This window comes from Alligator mississippiensis, chromosome 7, assembly GCF_030867095.1.
Source record: "Alligator mississippiensis isolate rAllMis1 chromosome 7, rAllMis1, whole genome shotgun sequence".
Lineage (NCBI taxonomy): Eukaryota > Metazoa > Chordata > Crocodylia > Alligatoridae > Alligator > Alligator mississippiensis.
The window spans coordinates 67,006,161-67,019,318 of record NC_081830.1 but is presented as its reverse complement, the minus strand read 5'-3'; the positions used below and the strand labels follow the sequence as shown (position 1 = coordinate 67,019,318).

The 13,158-nt window shown below is 40.5% G+C and overlaps 1 protein-coding gene across 1 annotated transcript in view; it reads right to left on the bottom strand.

Moving 5' to 3' along the window:
• RSRC1 (arginine and serine rich coiled-coil 1) overlaps nucleotides 1–13,158 on the bottom strand; it is a 323,306-nt gene that overhangs the window by 154,921 nt on the left and 155,227 nt on the right. The gene's annotated exons all lie outside the window — the stretch shown is intronic.

The following is a 13,158-nucleotide window of genomic DNA, read 5'->3' as shown; positions in this document are numbered from 1 at the left end:
GCAGGCCAAGTGGGGACTGTCCACAGGTGCCCATGGTGGTGTCAGCGGCGGGGGGTTGGGGTCCCGCGCTGCTGGACACGAAGCCTGGAAGTGCCGGCAGTGTGCCTGGAAGTGCCATCCACCTGCCCCGCTTCTTGTGCCAAGCCCTGTGCATGCCCAGAAGAGGCAACGTGTTACTTCAACCCAGCTTGCTTCATGTCTGTAAAGATTGGGCACTTTAGTGGGGCCTTTTTAGTGCTTTTGTCTAATAACTGATTGAATCAGCTTTGGCTAAAACTGACAAAAAGCTCTGCTGAAGCACCTGATCTTATAGAAGCTGCATAACTGTGTTGAAGTAATGTGCTGCTGCTTCCGGTAAAGCACGTTTTGGGGGGGTTTTAACATCTGCAAGCAGCCACAAATATTATACAAGGTTATCAGGCATATGTCTTTGTGCTGACTGATCCAACCCCACTCTGTGGGGTAAGAGTGAAATCCTGAGCAAAGAAATTGTCTTGCTATTTTAAAATTCTTTCTGACCCTTCTTTAAAAAACAGTGGCACGTTCTGATTCAGAAAATTCCAGACTCTACTGTTCTGTGATAATGCACATAAAAGAATCATTGCAACCTACAAAGTTGGTTGACAGACGCACAGAATGAGGCAGTTTAACATTTACAAAATCAGCAGTACCACGATTTGAGAAGGTAAAACTAAGAAAACTGCTGTCTGAGCTGAATACCTCCACCGCACACACACCTACACACATACACCATCTAATTCTTGGGAGCATTACCATGATATCTGTACTTTTCTTTAGTCAATCCTTTCTTATCCCATTATATCTTCTCATAGTAAACAAGGTGAGTTGCATTATGCTAGGCAGAGTGCTGTACTAATTGAGTACACTTCTAATTGCTGTAGGTGTAGCACCATGCTAATATAACTGTACTGTTTCCAGTACTTAAACTGTCTCTAAAAATGTTGTTATGTAACTAGCATTTTGCTTTGTAGACATAGTCTAACACTATAACCTCTCACTACAGCCTCTCAGCAAGGCTCAAGGGCTCCAAAAATACAATAAAATTAGTGGTATACATAATTTGAGTTAGAAGACGTCACAAGGAAAAATGACAGGTACCTACTAGCGACTGAAATGACATCACATTTCACCCATGCTATATTAGGGTTGAGTACTGACACAGCCATGATGGTCCAGGAAATACAGAAGAAGCAAGGGTTTTCTTTGGTCATATCTTTTATTGGACCAACTGTATGGATGGGAAAAATGTTAAATGAGCTTCTGAGGACAGTGTCCTTCTTCTGGTCAGTGTCCTCCCTTTTTGTGCCCAAATATCATTCCCAATAGTTTAAAATGCAACCCACCCCCCCACCCAAAAAAAACCAACCCAAAATTGCTTCTCCACAAAAGTTTTGACTCAGAGTCCATTCAGACCTCTAGTAATTCTAAATGCCTTTAATAAATAAGCCTCTCTTTGGGCCAAGTTATGTAGCACCATAGCGCAGAGATGTGGGTTTTCCGGAAATTTTTCCACTGCCCTAAATAGAGTGTGATCTGATTTAGCATGTTTATTTGACTTATATTTAGTAAACAAAACTAAACTAAAACTAAAACTAAAAAAAGTACTAAAAAAGTAAAAATGTTAATTTTATGTCCCAATAGCCACAAGTATTTGAAAGGAAATATTTGATTAGGAAAAAAATGAATATAGCATGCTTAATGTGGTTTAAATGTTATATTCAAACAAATTCAAAGCTTTATGTGAAAAGAAATTATTTTTATTGGAATACTTGTAAAAAATGTAAAGACAATACACTTCCCTTACATTGTTTGTTTCAATTTAAGGGAAAAAAATGAAGGCACTGAAAACTGTTGACACACTAATTTTTGCACACCGAAAGACCTGTGCATGATATGCCATGGTTGTCCATTTATCTACTTCAAAAGAGTTTAACTCTCTTCCACTGAGGTCATTGCGGCACCTCCAGTTTCACTGTCACTATCTGTAGAACCACTTGCACTACTCATTAGTTCCATTGCAGAATCCAACTGAGGCAAATCTGATTCAGAACTACTACAACCTCATTCTCTTTCGCTAAAGGATGATTTCACCAATGAGTCTACAAGCAAGGGCAACTTATCATCACGCTTCATCTTCTTCACTAATTGTGCTTCTGACTGATTCTCCAGAAGCAAAAGATTTTGAGAAATCGAAACAAGCTTAGCAGTGCATTCATTTGTTAGTCTATTCCTTTTTTTTGTCTTGATTGAGCTGAAAGCTAGGGCTGTGCGAAATTTTGCCAGCCATTTTGACCAATTTTGAGGTCGAAACAGCAAAATCGGAATGAAACAAAAGCTGTCGAAACAGCTTTGAAACAAAATGAGGCTAGTCGAAATGTTTTGAAAGTTGAAATGTTTTGCCCATAGGCTGGGGATGGGAAGTCAGCCCAGGTGGGCTGCTACCCGGTGCCCTGTGCTACATCGCACCAGGGGCAGGAAGCAGCCCAGCTGGGCTGCCTTCCAACCCCAGTGCGATGTAGTACGCAGCACTAGAAAGCAGCCCAGCTGGGCTCCCACCCCTGGTGCAATGTAGTGTGGGACACTGGGAAACAGCCCACCTGGGCTGCCTTCCGCCCTGGGGCTTTGTAGCACTGGGGATAGGAATTCAGCCCAGCTGGGCTGACTTCCCACACCCAGAAAAACTCAAAACAGTGTTGAAACAGCTTTTCTGTTTCGACGGAACGGAATGGAACAGCTGTTTCGCCTTGAAATGAAATTCGAGATGAAACACTGTTCCCTTGAACCGTCAAAACTCAAGGCAAAACTGAATGGTGCCATTTTGCACAACCTTACTGAAAGCCTTTCAGTTCCCTTCACAAGAAGCTGCTGTTGGTGGAATGCTTAAGATCCTTACAGCAATCCTGGACAACAGTCAGGTGTTACAGTATCCCTTCCACCACGTGAGAGAAGACATTCTCTGCTGCCTGCCAAATGATGTCTTTGCTCCAAAGTTTTTCTTTTGCACAGTACTCAGCAATGTCTGTCATCACGAGTATTTCACTGATGTTGCGGACATTCTTAGCTACTTCCATAATTGTACTGAGAGCAGTAGATAATTTATCTTCTGATAAATGATGTCCTCTGGTGTTCATCTAAAAGGTTGGATGCCAGATGAACTGGATGACAGCAAAACTCAGCTCTCTTAGCAAACATTTGTTTTACTACTACTTCTTTTTTGGATACAGGTGAAGAAGGCAAAAGCTCAATAAGATTTTCATTCAGTTGTCTGAATATCTCTGGAATATTTGAAAGGCTTGGTGTATCTCCTTCAAGTTTCTTCAGAGCCACTGAAACTGGTAGTAACTAATGGAATGCTCCTTGAACTCGAACCCCTAATGCATCTTTGTCAAGAATCTGCTTCTGAATGTTCATGGGAATATCTGGGGTACTGTGTCATCTACTGAAGCACACTGCAAACAGTTCTTTGTGTGCAGCAAACTATGTAAACACATCGTAGCTGAGCCCCATCTAGTTTCTCCTGGCAATAAAGGTGCACTTTCCTTCCCCTGCTTCTCCTTCTGTAATTTCTTCAAAGTCTGATTAGCAATGATGATGCTAATGATTAGCAATGATGACGATTGTTGAATACCTTTACAATCGCTTTGCAGTTTGCCAATGTTGTCTTAACTGTATTCATACTTACTGTGACCTTTGCCAGAAGATTCAACCCATGAGCAAGACAGCCAAATACTAGTAAATGAGGATACTTTGCCTTTAATATTTGCCATGCAACTTTCATGTTAATCACATTATCAATTACAAGAGCTTGTACCTGGAAGGGACCTGCACTTTCAAGCTCTTCACTCTTTAATTTGGCTATGTATTCACCTGTATAACAAGAAGATTTGGTAGCAACTGCTTTCAGGAATGTTGGTTCAGGTGTTGCTAACATAATGTTCAATAAAGGATTCCTTGTATATCAGTCCATCCATCTGTCAGTAGAGTCTGATTCTGCTTGACCAATCCTTTGAATAACTGTTGTGTGAACTCTGTCATACTCTCCATCTAAGAGAAAACGTGATAAGAGATAACGTGACAGTAACTTACATGATGGGTGAATGAGTTTGTAATCTTCCTTCCAGTATTGATTTTCAGTTATGGAAAGAGGTTACCACTTGCATATATAGCTCGACCTAATGTCTCATCTGCTTTTCCTTGATCTTCTTTGACATTTTGTCCACAAAGCTTGATAAAAAGCTTGACTGTCTTGAACAGCTACTCATGGTGGATCGCATATCTAGTGACAGTGATCTTGAAAGCAAGGATCCTGATGCTTCTTCCCCCAGACCTGGCAGCTCAACATTTTCATTTTCCATTTTTTCCGAATCTGCTATTTCACTTGAGCTACCAAGTTCCTGCAACAAAAGGGGGAAAAGATTCTTATTTTAGCCTATTTTAGTCTGGCCTCATCCATCAGAAAGAGAAGAAGCGGTAGGGAGCTTGCTTCCCCCCATCCCTGCCAGAAAGAGCATTGTGCTGCTCAACATGCTGCTCAGTTGCCCTGGGACTGCAGAGCAAAAGGGAAGCATAGTCTGGTCTCCGCCATCGGCCAGAGGACTAAGCCTGCTCTGCTGAGTTAAAATAGTTAACTATTTGTCTGTTATTTAATTTAAAAATATATACATTGTTAAGTCTAAGCCACTTTGCATGCTTAGTGTAAGCAGAAAATCAGGATACAAATATTTTAAATAAATAAATAAATAAGCAAGCAATAGTCCAGAGTTGCATTAGCAACTTTTAAAATGATAATGTTTTAAAACAATATAGATGCTAGTCTATTCTGTGTGTTGTTTAATATATGAATTTGTTTACTTACATAGGATTCCTGAAGCAGACTTCTCTCAGATGATGTTCCACCACTTGGTTGTATTAGCTTTCTGTATATGGCTTGTACTCTTTCAGGACAGTTTCTACATGTTATTAAATGTTTCTTCATTCTTGTTGCATAGTTAGCATACTCCTGCCCACAATATTTACATCTACCAACGTTCTTCCTTCCTTCAGTTGCTTGAACTTCACTAGAATGATGCCACACACTAGTTTTTTTTTTCTGATTAGGCATTATTCTGACTACTTCAAACCAAAAGCACAAAAAATGCTCTGCGTGTTTGCTGAACTGAAAGTGAAACAAAAATTAATCACAGTTTTAGTTTTGCTTTCACTTGCAGTCTGAGATGAAATAAGAATTTAGGTTTAGTTTCGATTTGATCTGCACAGCCAATTAGGTAAATTCATACCTTAACTTTTGGTTTGGATTATTATATGAGTGTATTTACCCTCCTGTTTACAAATCAATAAAACATATGTACTCTCTCACACACTTCCTAGGGATAATCACCTGAAAAACATGAATTACAACTTTGAAACTGCCAAGCTTGCCTAATATTGTATTGGCATCCATTCATTGTTTCTAATGAATTTTATGAAACAATAAAATTTTTAGAAATGGAAAATTTCCCACAGAAAAATAAAGCACTGGAAAATTTTCAGTCCTACATCTCTGCCATAGCCTTCACCAGACAGCCTTAATTAAACTAATGATGCAGATTCAGAACTTAGATTTAGCTTCTGCTGCCACAGCATAAAGTACAATTCCTCTAGTGAACTGAAATTCCAACATTGTAGCTTTGATGGTCCAGGAACTATGCAAGGCAAGGATTTTTTGATATATTTTAATCACACCAATTGTATAGCTAGAAGAGACCAAAAACAAGCTTCAGAACGCCAGGTACCCTTTCCTCAGGCCAGACATTATTCTTTTACATAATTCGGCTTATCTGTTTATTTCTACTGTGTTTTACTAGGTTTATGGTTACTCCTGATAACCTCTTTGTTCAACAGGTTTATTGCCTTCTTCTTTAAATGAATACTTTCATTTACATAATGAAGTTAAACAAAAGTTATGATTTTACCTGGTATTTAACTTAAGCTGTGTTTTTTTTCCAGAGCTGAGGAGGGTCACTTTGTGCCTGAAAACTATACAATTGGTCCAATAAAAGACATCACCAAATAAAACCTTGTTTCTTAAAAACAAACACTAGAAAGTTTATGGTTATTAACAGTGAGTTCCAAACTCATGGGAAGCTATTATACAGCGTGCCAAAGGAAGTTGTTGCCAGGGAGAGTTGCTATCTATTTTATAGCAGCAGCAGCCCATCTTCCCCTTGCAATGAAAATTCAACTGCAGCCATCTCCAAGCTTAAATTTTTCATTCAAATCTTTATATCAGACTTGAAACAACCTCTATAATTTAGGTATTTTAGGTACTAAAAAAAAGTTAGAATCTGCCTAACAGTCTGTGATTCACCATATAAAAACTGAGATTGATATGGCTGTATTACTTTTGAAAGGTTTTTTTGAAAATACAGAGCAACTGAAGAGGTGTAACACAGGGGCTGTAAGAAGGGGATCTAGAAAAATCTTAAACAGCAAAAAGTCAAATTTCATCATGACAGCTCCATATGATGTAATCAGAATGAAAATATTAAATAATTCACAGGGCTTTTGTCTTTGATGACAAGGTTACAAACCTTGAGATTAGAAATATGGCCCAAGGCATCCAAATGATGGCAATATCAGGCTTAGAACTACCTTAATTCAAATTGCAATGATCTCTCTCCTATTTTTATAAGAAACCCTCTGTTTGTCATGTAAAAATGTTAGTATCTATTGTTTTCGGTAGTACTAGATTTAAACAGTTTTTTCCTAGTTGTCATTAAGGATATTAGCTGGAAATAGTCCAACTACATGCATTTCCCTCCTTTAAAAAAGTCTTTAAAATCAAGCCTAGTCTTTTTGCTAAAATTTGTTAAATAATGGATTGTGTGATCAATCTGCATGTATTTAATGTGTCTTTGTTTAATCTTTGCATTTGATAAATACAGAAATAGCAATCCTTAAAGACTTCCATCTCTCATAACAGACATGAGTGACAGCCCCGCAGTGGAATGTCTTTAACAGCAAACCTGAGTGACATTCCTTAGATGTATAGCACGTGCTGCCTGAAAACTGTAATTAAAATGTTTCTCTAGGACTGGCAGATTCTCTAGGATGAAAAAGCCTCTCTCTCACAAAAATAAAGATTAGCAGGAATCAGGGAGATGATAATGAACCACAAAGTCATTGACTCAGCTCTGCCTGAATAGAAATGCTGCTGCCTTTCCCAGGCAGTTGGTTTTACATCTGGGTGGAGCAGGAATCAAAAGGTGGGGGTACAACTGCACCACTGTGCCCTCATGGATTCATCCTTGGTGGTACTCTAATATCTTGCTGTATAAACATACTGGTAGAAGTTCCCACAACATTAATGCTGTAGTTCACACTAGAAATAGCACATGAATCACAGCTGAAGTAGCTCTTGGTATTTCCACCAGCAGAAATCTGACTTAAGTGTGTTTAGATTTCTCCCTAGAGTGAAATACCAGTTTAATAAATTTGAATGAGGCAGCAAATATATGTTATAGTTTAAAATGAGTCAAATTCTGTTGCTAGCTTCCTTTCTGAAGGTATGCAAACAACGTAACTGAAAGGAGAAAATTACCACCAGATATTATGTATTTGTAACTCATACCCTTTTACACTAACTGAACAATTACCCTTCCCTGATGCAGAAAGATCAATCTCAACCCTGGTGTAAAGACACACTATACTAACTTTACTTATAGTGTGCCTACTTACATGAAGGCTGAATTTGGCTTATGGATTGTATAAATTGCCTGTTATGTCTATAACATTTATGTGCTAAGAATAATCATGAAAATAGCTAGGGGTAGAAAGGAGAGTGCAAAATGTTGCTTAGACCCTTCAGTGTTTAAGACACTGATATTAAATTAAATTGAGTAAAAATGATAGATGAAAATTGTAAACATGCCCTTTCATCACTTCTGTAATCAACTGAGAATGAACAAGATGAAACTGTAAGATTCTTAGAACTTCATTTTATCATAGAGTCTAACCAACAGATTCTTGTAAAGAAAATTATGTCCCATTAAGCTACTAGATTTCTTTGACTGTTTTCATAAAACAGAATTAAAAGGAAAAATGACTTGGTCTTTCAAAAGGCCATTCCAAGAGAGTTATAAAGAAATTAAGCAGTTAGGACGTGAAATGCAAAAACTAGTTAAAAGAGAACACTAAGAGCAGCAATAAACAGTCCATCTTCACATAAGCGGTGGAAGGCCAGGGCTAATGGGGCCTAGCCCCCACCCCCGCAAACACAAGGCAGCGGGTAGGGCCACAGGGCAGTCCAGGCACAGGCTCTGGGCAGCTGCAGCAGTGGGGGAGGGGCAAGCACAGACACGCAGTTGCAACTTGCAGCAGCCCGGTAGCATGTAAAGTATTGCTCACCACAGCAGGCAAGACTGTTGTGGGGAAGGGGTGTGGGGGTGCAAACCAAGGCCCCTGCAGTAAGGAACCAAGTGGGGCAGAAGCAGGGGCGGGGCAGGTTGTGGGATACTCAGAGACTCGGAGGTTCATCCATGGGCATGGGGGGGGGGTGCTCCTGCTGCTGCACACACCCTGGCAGAGGCCCGGGAGCCATGCTGCCCCCGGATCTCTGTGCGGGGTGGAGGCAGGCTGCTGCTGTGGGCTGGGTTCTGCACCCCACTGCCGCTGCCCAGGGAACAGCATGACGCCGTGTGCCTGCTGCCGCTGGGTGGGCAGGAGATGCAGAGCAGTCAGCATGCGGCAGGAACATGGTGTTGCACCACTCCCCGGGCAGCAGGGCATAGAGCCCAGCCTGCAGTGGCAGCCCACCACTGCCCCATGCACTGATCCAGGGGGCACATGCCTCCAGGCCTCTGCAGGGGTGTGCACAGCAGCAGGAGCACCCTCCCCATGCCCCTGGATGAGCAGCCCAGGCTCTGAGTGTCCCATGACCTACCCCAGCCCCTGCCTCACTCCCTCCCTCACTGTGGGGGCAATCTGCCCCCTCATGCCCCTTCCCCATGACAGGCTTAACTGCTGGGGGGGATGGGTGTGCACACACACATGCTCAGCCCCCCAAATAATATTTCCTCCCACTGCCTGTGCATCTACATCACAGAAACTGCAACATGTTACTGAGTTTGTGCTAGAAATAGTGTTGTCTAATACATAAATAATGATCTGGAAAATGGATGAAGAGCTGCATGGTAAATTTGCAAATGCCAAATTATTTAGGTTACTGGAGACTGAATAAATTTTATGGGGAATCTAACCAAGCCAGGTAACAACATGTCAGATGAAATGCAAGAATACCATATCCAGAGGTGTAGCAGGGCAGCTCTGCGCCTGGGACACCTGTGACACACAGGGCAGTGCCAACTTTTGTCATGCAAGTTGTGGTGGTATGGTCAGCTGCTGCTAAGGTAGTGGCTGCTTTTGCACATATACCTCCCCCCCACAAATGGCAGCTCCAGGGGCTGCTGCCCTGGTTGTCCCCTGCTCCCTCCAGTTACTCTACTGGACATGGTGAAGTAGATGTGGGCATCTCTGAGGACTTTTCAAGGTGTATCAGTAATCAAAAAAGCAAAGGAAAAAGAAGAAGGCTGAAAGGCACAGAATGGAAAATAATGTGCAAAATATAACAACATATATCAGTGAAATGCCTTCACCTGAAATGCACATCCAGTTCTTGTCAGCAAGGCTCTAAGAACAAAAAACCTAATTACTTTTAAAATGGAGCTTGATCAGATTATAAAGGGCTTATATGACGTGGTTGCCTGAATAGCTGGTGACTGTATCTGATGACCCAGGAAGTGCCTTGAAATCCTATGATTCTACATTCCCAAACACGGAAAAGTAAAAGTAAGAAGAAAGACAAGAATAATCGGGAGCAATGAAAAACTACCATATTAAGAGAGAGTGAAAAATTCATTTTTCCCCCATAAAGTCCAAGATAAAGTATGCAACATAAAGAATGACAAAAAAGGACAGAGCAAGAATTTCAATTTATCGTTTATAATAATGTAATAAAGAACAAGAGGAAACAACAGAATTGAAAGGTGGCAGATTCAAAACTGCCGAAAGCATGTTCTTCTATATCATATACTGACAACTCATTGCATAAGACATCACTGGTCCAGAGTGGGTTTCATATGAATTGTTAATCACGTGTTTTGAAAACGAATACAATTCAAAATGAAAATATATAATTACAAAAATTCGAGGTGATAAAAAAAACCCAACTATTTGGTGCAGCCAAACTTCATCCACAGGGTGGTAAAAGAATGGATAAGTTTCTGTCCTCTGAAAGATATGATACTGTCACGAGGAGCAGAATGCCTGACTCAGCCACCACAGCATTAAGAGGGTGCCCTTGACCTGTGGTGCCTCAGCCCTGTCTTGCTTGGACCTTGCTAGCCCTTGGCAGTGGTTTTTTTGCCAGCTAAAAGAATCATACTCTTGTCCAGTCACACACTTGGAAAAGAGGAATCCCCACTGAAATGGGGCATGTGTGAAAAATCTATCTTGGTGCCTCCAACACTCACAGAAGAAAACAATGGCTGCTTGCAGATGTTAAACCTCCTCCTCCCTCCACAAATGCACTTTATCGAAAGAAGCAGCGCATTACTTCGACCCGGCTCTGCAGCGTCAGTAAAGACTGGGCACTTTGACGGGGCTTTTTGGCAGTTTTAGCTAATAGCTGATTCAATCAGCTTTACATAAAATTTCCCAAAAGGCCCCATTAAAAGCGCCCAGTCAATACAGACATCATGCGAGCCTGGTCCAACTAAGGTGCTGCCTCTTCTGGGCATGTGCTGGGCTTGGTGCAGGAGCACACCAAGTTTAAAGTAAAGTAAAGTGCAGTTTGTTTGTTTTTTTAATGTCTACAAGCAGCCACTATGATTAATACGTCTAATAATGGTCTAATTAATGGTCTAATACGAAAAACAGGCAAAAAAAGCCAAGGAAAAAAACTGGAGGAGCCAGAAAAGCTGTGTTCCCCTTGCTCCTGTTTATTTTACTAGTCAAAAATACTTTATCTGTCAATTAAATTCTGCATTAAAAAAGATTAATTGGATGCATAGCTGAGTCCCAAAAGAGTATAGACCAGAGGTGAGCAAAACGGCGTATCCGGCCGGTGGCTGTACTCTATTTCCCAGAAGCTCCTGCCTGCGTGGCTGGGGCCTGTTTCCATGGAGACCCCAGCAGCAGCTGTGCTGTGACAGCACGGGGCCAGGGTTTCCGTTAAGACTGACCCCAGCTCCTTGCAGAGTGACAGTGTGGTCCGGAGCTGGGGCAGAGCCACAATCCGCTACCTGCACACCCCTGCCCAGAGCATGCAGGCTGCGGATTGCAGCTCTGCCCCGGCACCAAACCACATCACCACCGCATGATCCCAGCCCAGCTGCAGAGCAGCTCCACTCCCTGCCAATGCTGCTGGGACCCGTCTCCATGGAAACCCTGACCCTGTGCTATAACAGCGCAGCAGCTGCTGGGGTCTCTGTGTGAGCAGGGGGTGCTGAGAAATGGAGTCCACTGCTGACCAGATCCGGCCAATGAGCCGGACTTTGCCTGCCCCTGGTGTAGACACTGCAACCCACAGAAAATGACATACCATGCTAGAAAGACAGTTAGGTTGTAAGTACTTGTAGAAGGCAAGCATCACTGCTAAAATGTAGAGGACAGCACCTATCCTCATTGAGGATCTGAAGGACACCCTGCACAGCTGTATTAATCCTTTCATTTATACAACTGTAACAACTCCATTTGTTGCTAGGTTTTCAAATAATGCAGGGAGGGTTCAGGGAAGTGGACAATGCAGCTCAATTATTACAACTCATACTCCAGTATTAAATAAAGAAGTGTTAACATATACGCACCAACAAAACAATAACTGAAAACCAACCTCATCCACTATTAGAATATTCAAACAGTTAAAAAACAGAATGCATTGACCTGAAGACTGGCTATTTACTTTGATTGATTTTACCTTTGTATAAACATTCAAAAGGAAAAATATACCACACTTTCTCCAAATATGAGACGTTTTCAAGAATCCTTACGACCTCTTCCTATTCAAGTTGCTACAGGGATTTTTGTTGTTGTTCTGTACTGTTTATGAATGTCAGATAATTTTCCTGTACATGCTGCAAAAAGAGAATTACTAAACCAGTTATAATAGGCTTGGCTTCCCCAGAGGGTGCTGTGGCTTATCATAGTATCTTTACTGGTGTGGTCAAGAAAAACTCTGCCATGTTATATAGTATGACCAATTCTAATTTTAGAAGACAAATAACAGATGCAAGTCATGGGCAGAAGCAAATTATTGTAGCAAAATGTTATGTATGTACAACTTGGATTTGCAGGAATGTTTTCATTTTACATTAAGGAGAATTTTACCATCTGTTAATCTACTCATTGAAATGACTAAAACACCATGTATTGCAGTAGAAGTTACTAAATGATGCCAAGAACATGACTTTACTCTGTGACTGGAACGGACTGGACAGACTTCAGTACCTGTTTAAAGGGTGATGATGAACTGCAAATAAAAGACCTAAGCTGACAAATCCTGGTCCTTCCATGATGAACATAATGAAAAAGGACAACACCAGAAATGCAAGTTTTTACTAATTCTCCATTAAAAACACTACATGAGTTATACTATAAATGAGACAGCACTTGCATCATTTAGCATACAGATTAATTTGAAAAAGCAAGCAAGTTCCCATTAGTGTAGTTCTTTAAAAGCCTGCTAATATCTCCTGTTAGACTTAAGTACACATTGGAATACACGTCGGAAAAAAAATCCATATAACAGAAGAGTTAAAAATATATTTATACCTATACTAGTGAACTTCTTTATGTGTTTAACTCTATTAATTTAAACTTTTTTTTTTTAGCAATAAATGCTTTGAAAATTAGTCTACTTAATATATAAACTGAATTTTTATTACAAAAAAATCTTTTTCCACTTCCAATGTATATAGTTGGTCTAAGGAAAATATAAAAGCAAAATATAATCAGCCTTATCAGTTTGTAAGATATTCAACTTTAAAATGTGGATTTCTATTACCATATTATTTTTGTAAGAAATGTTTTCCACTTTTAAAATTATTTTCTATACTCAATAAATTATGGTATAAAAATACAGAGTACATATAATTAAAGTTA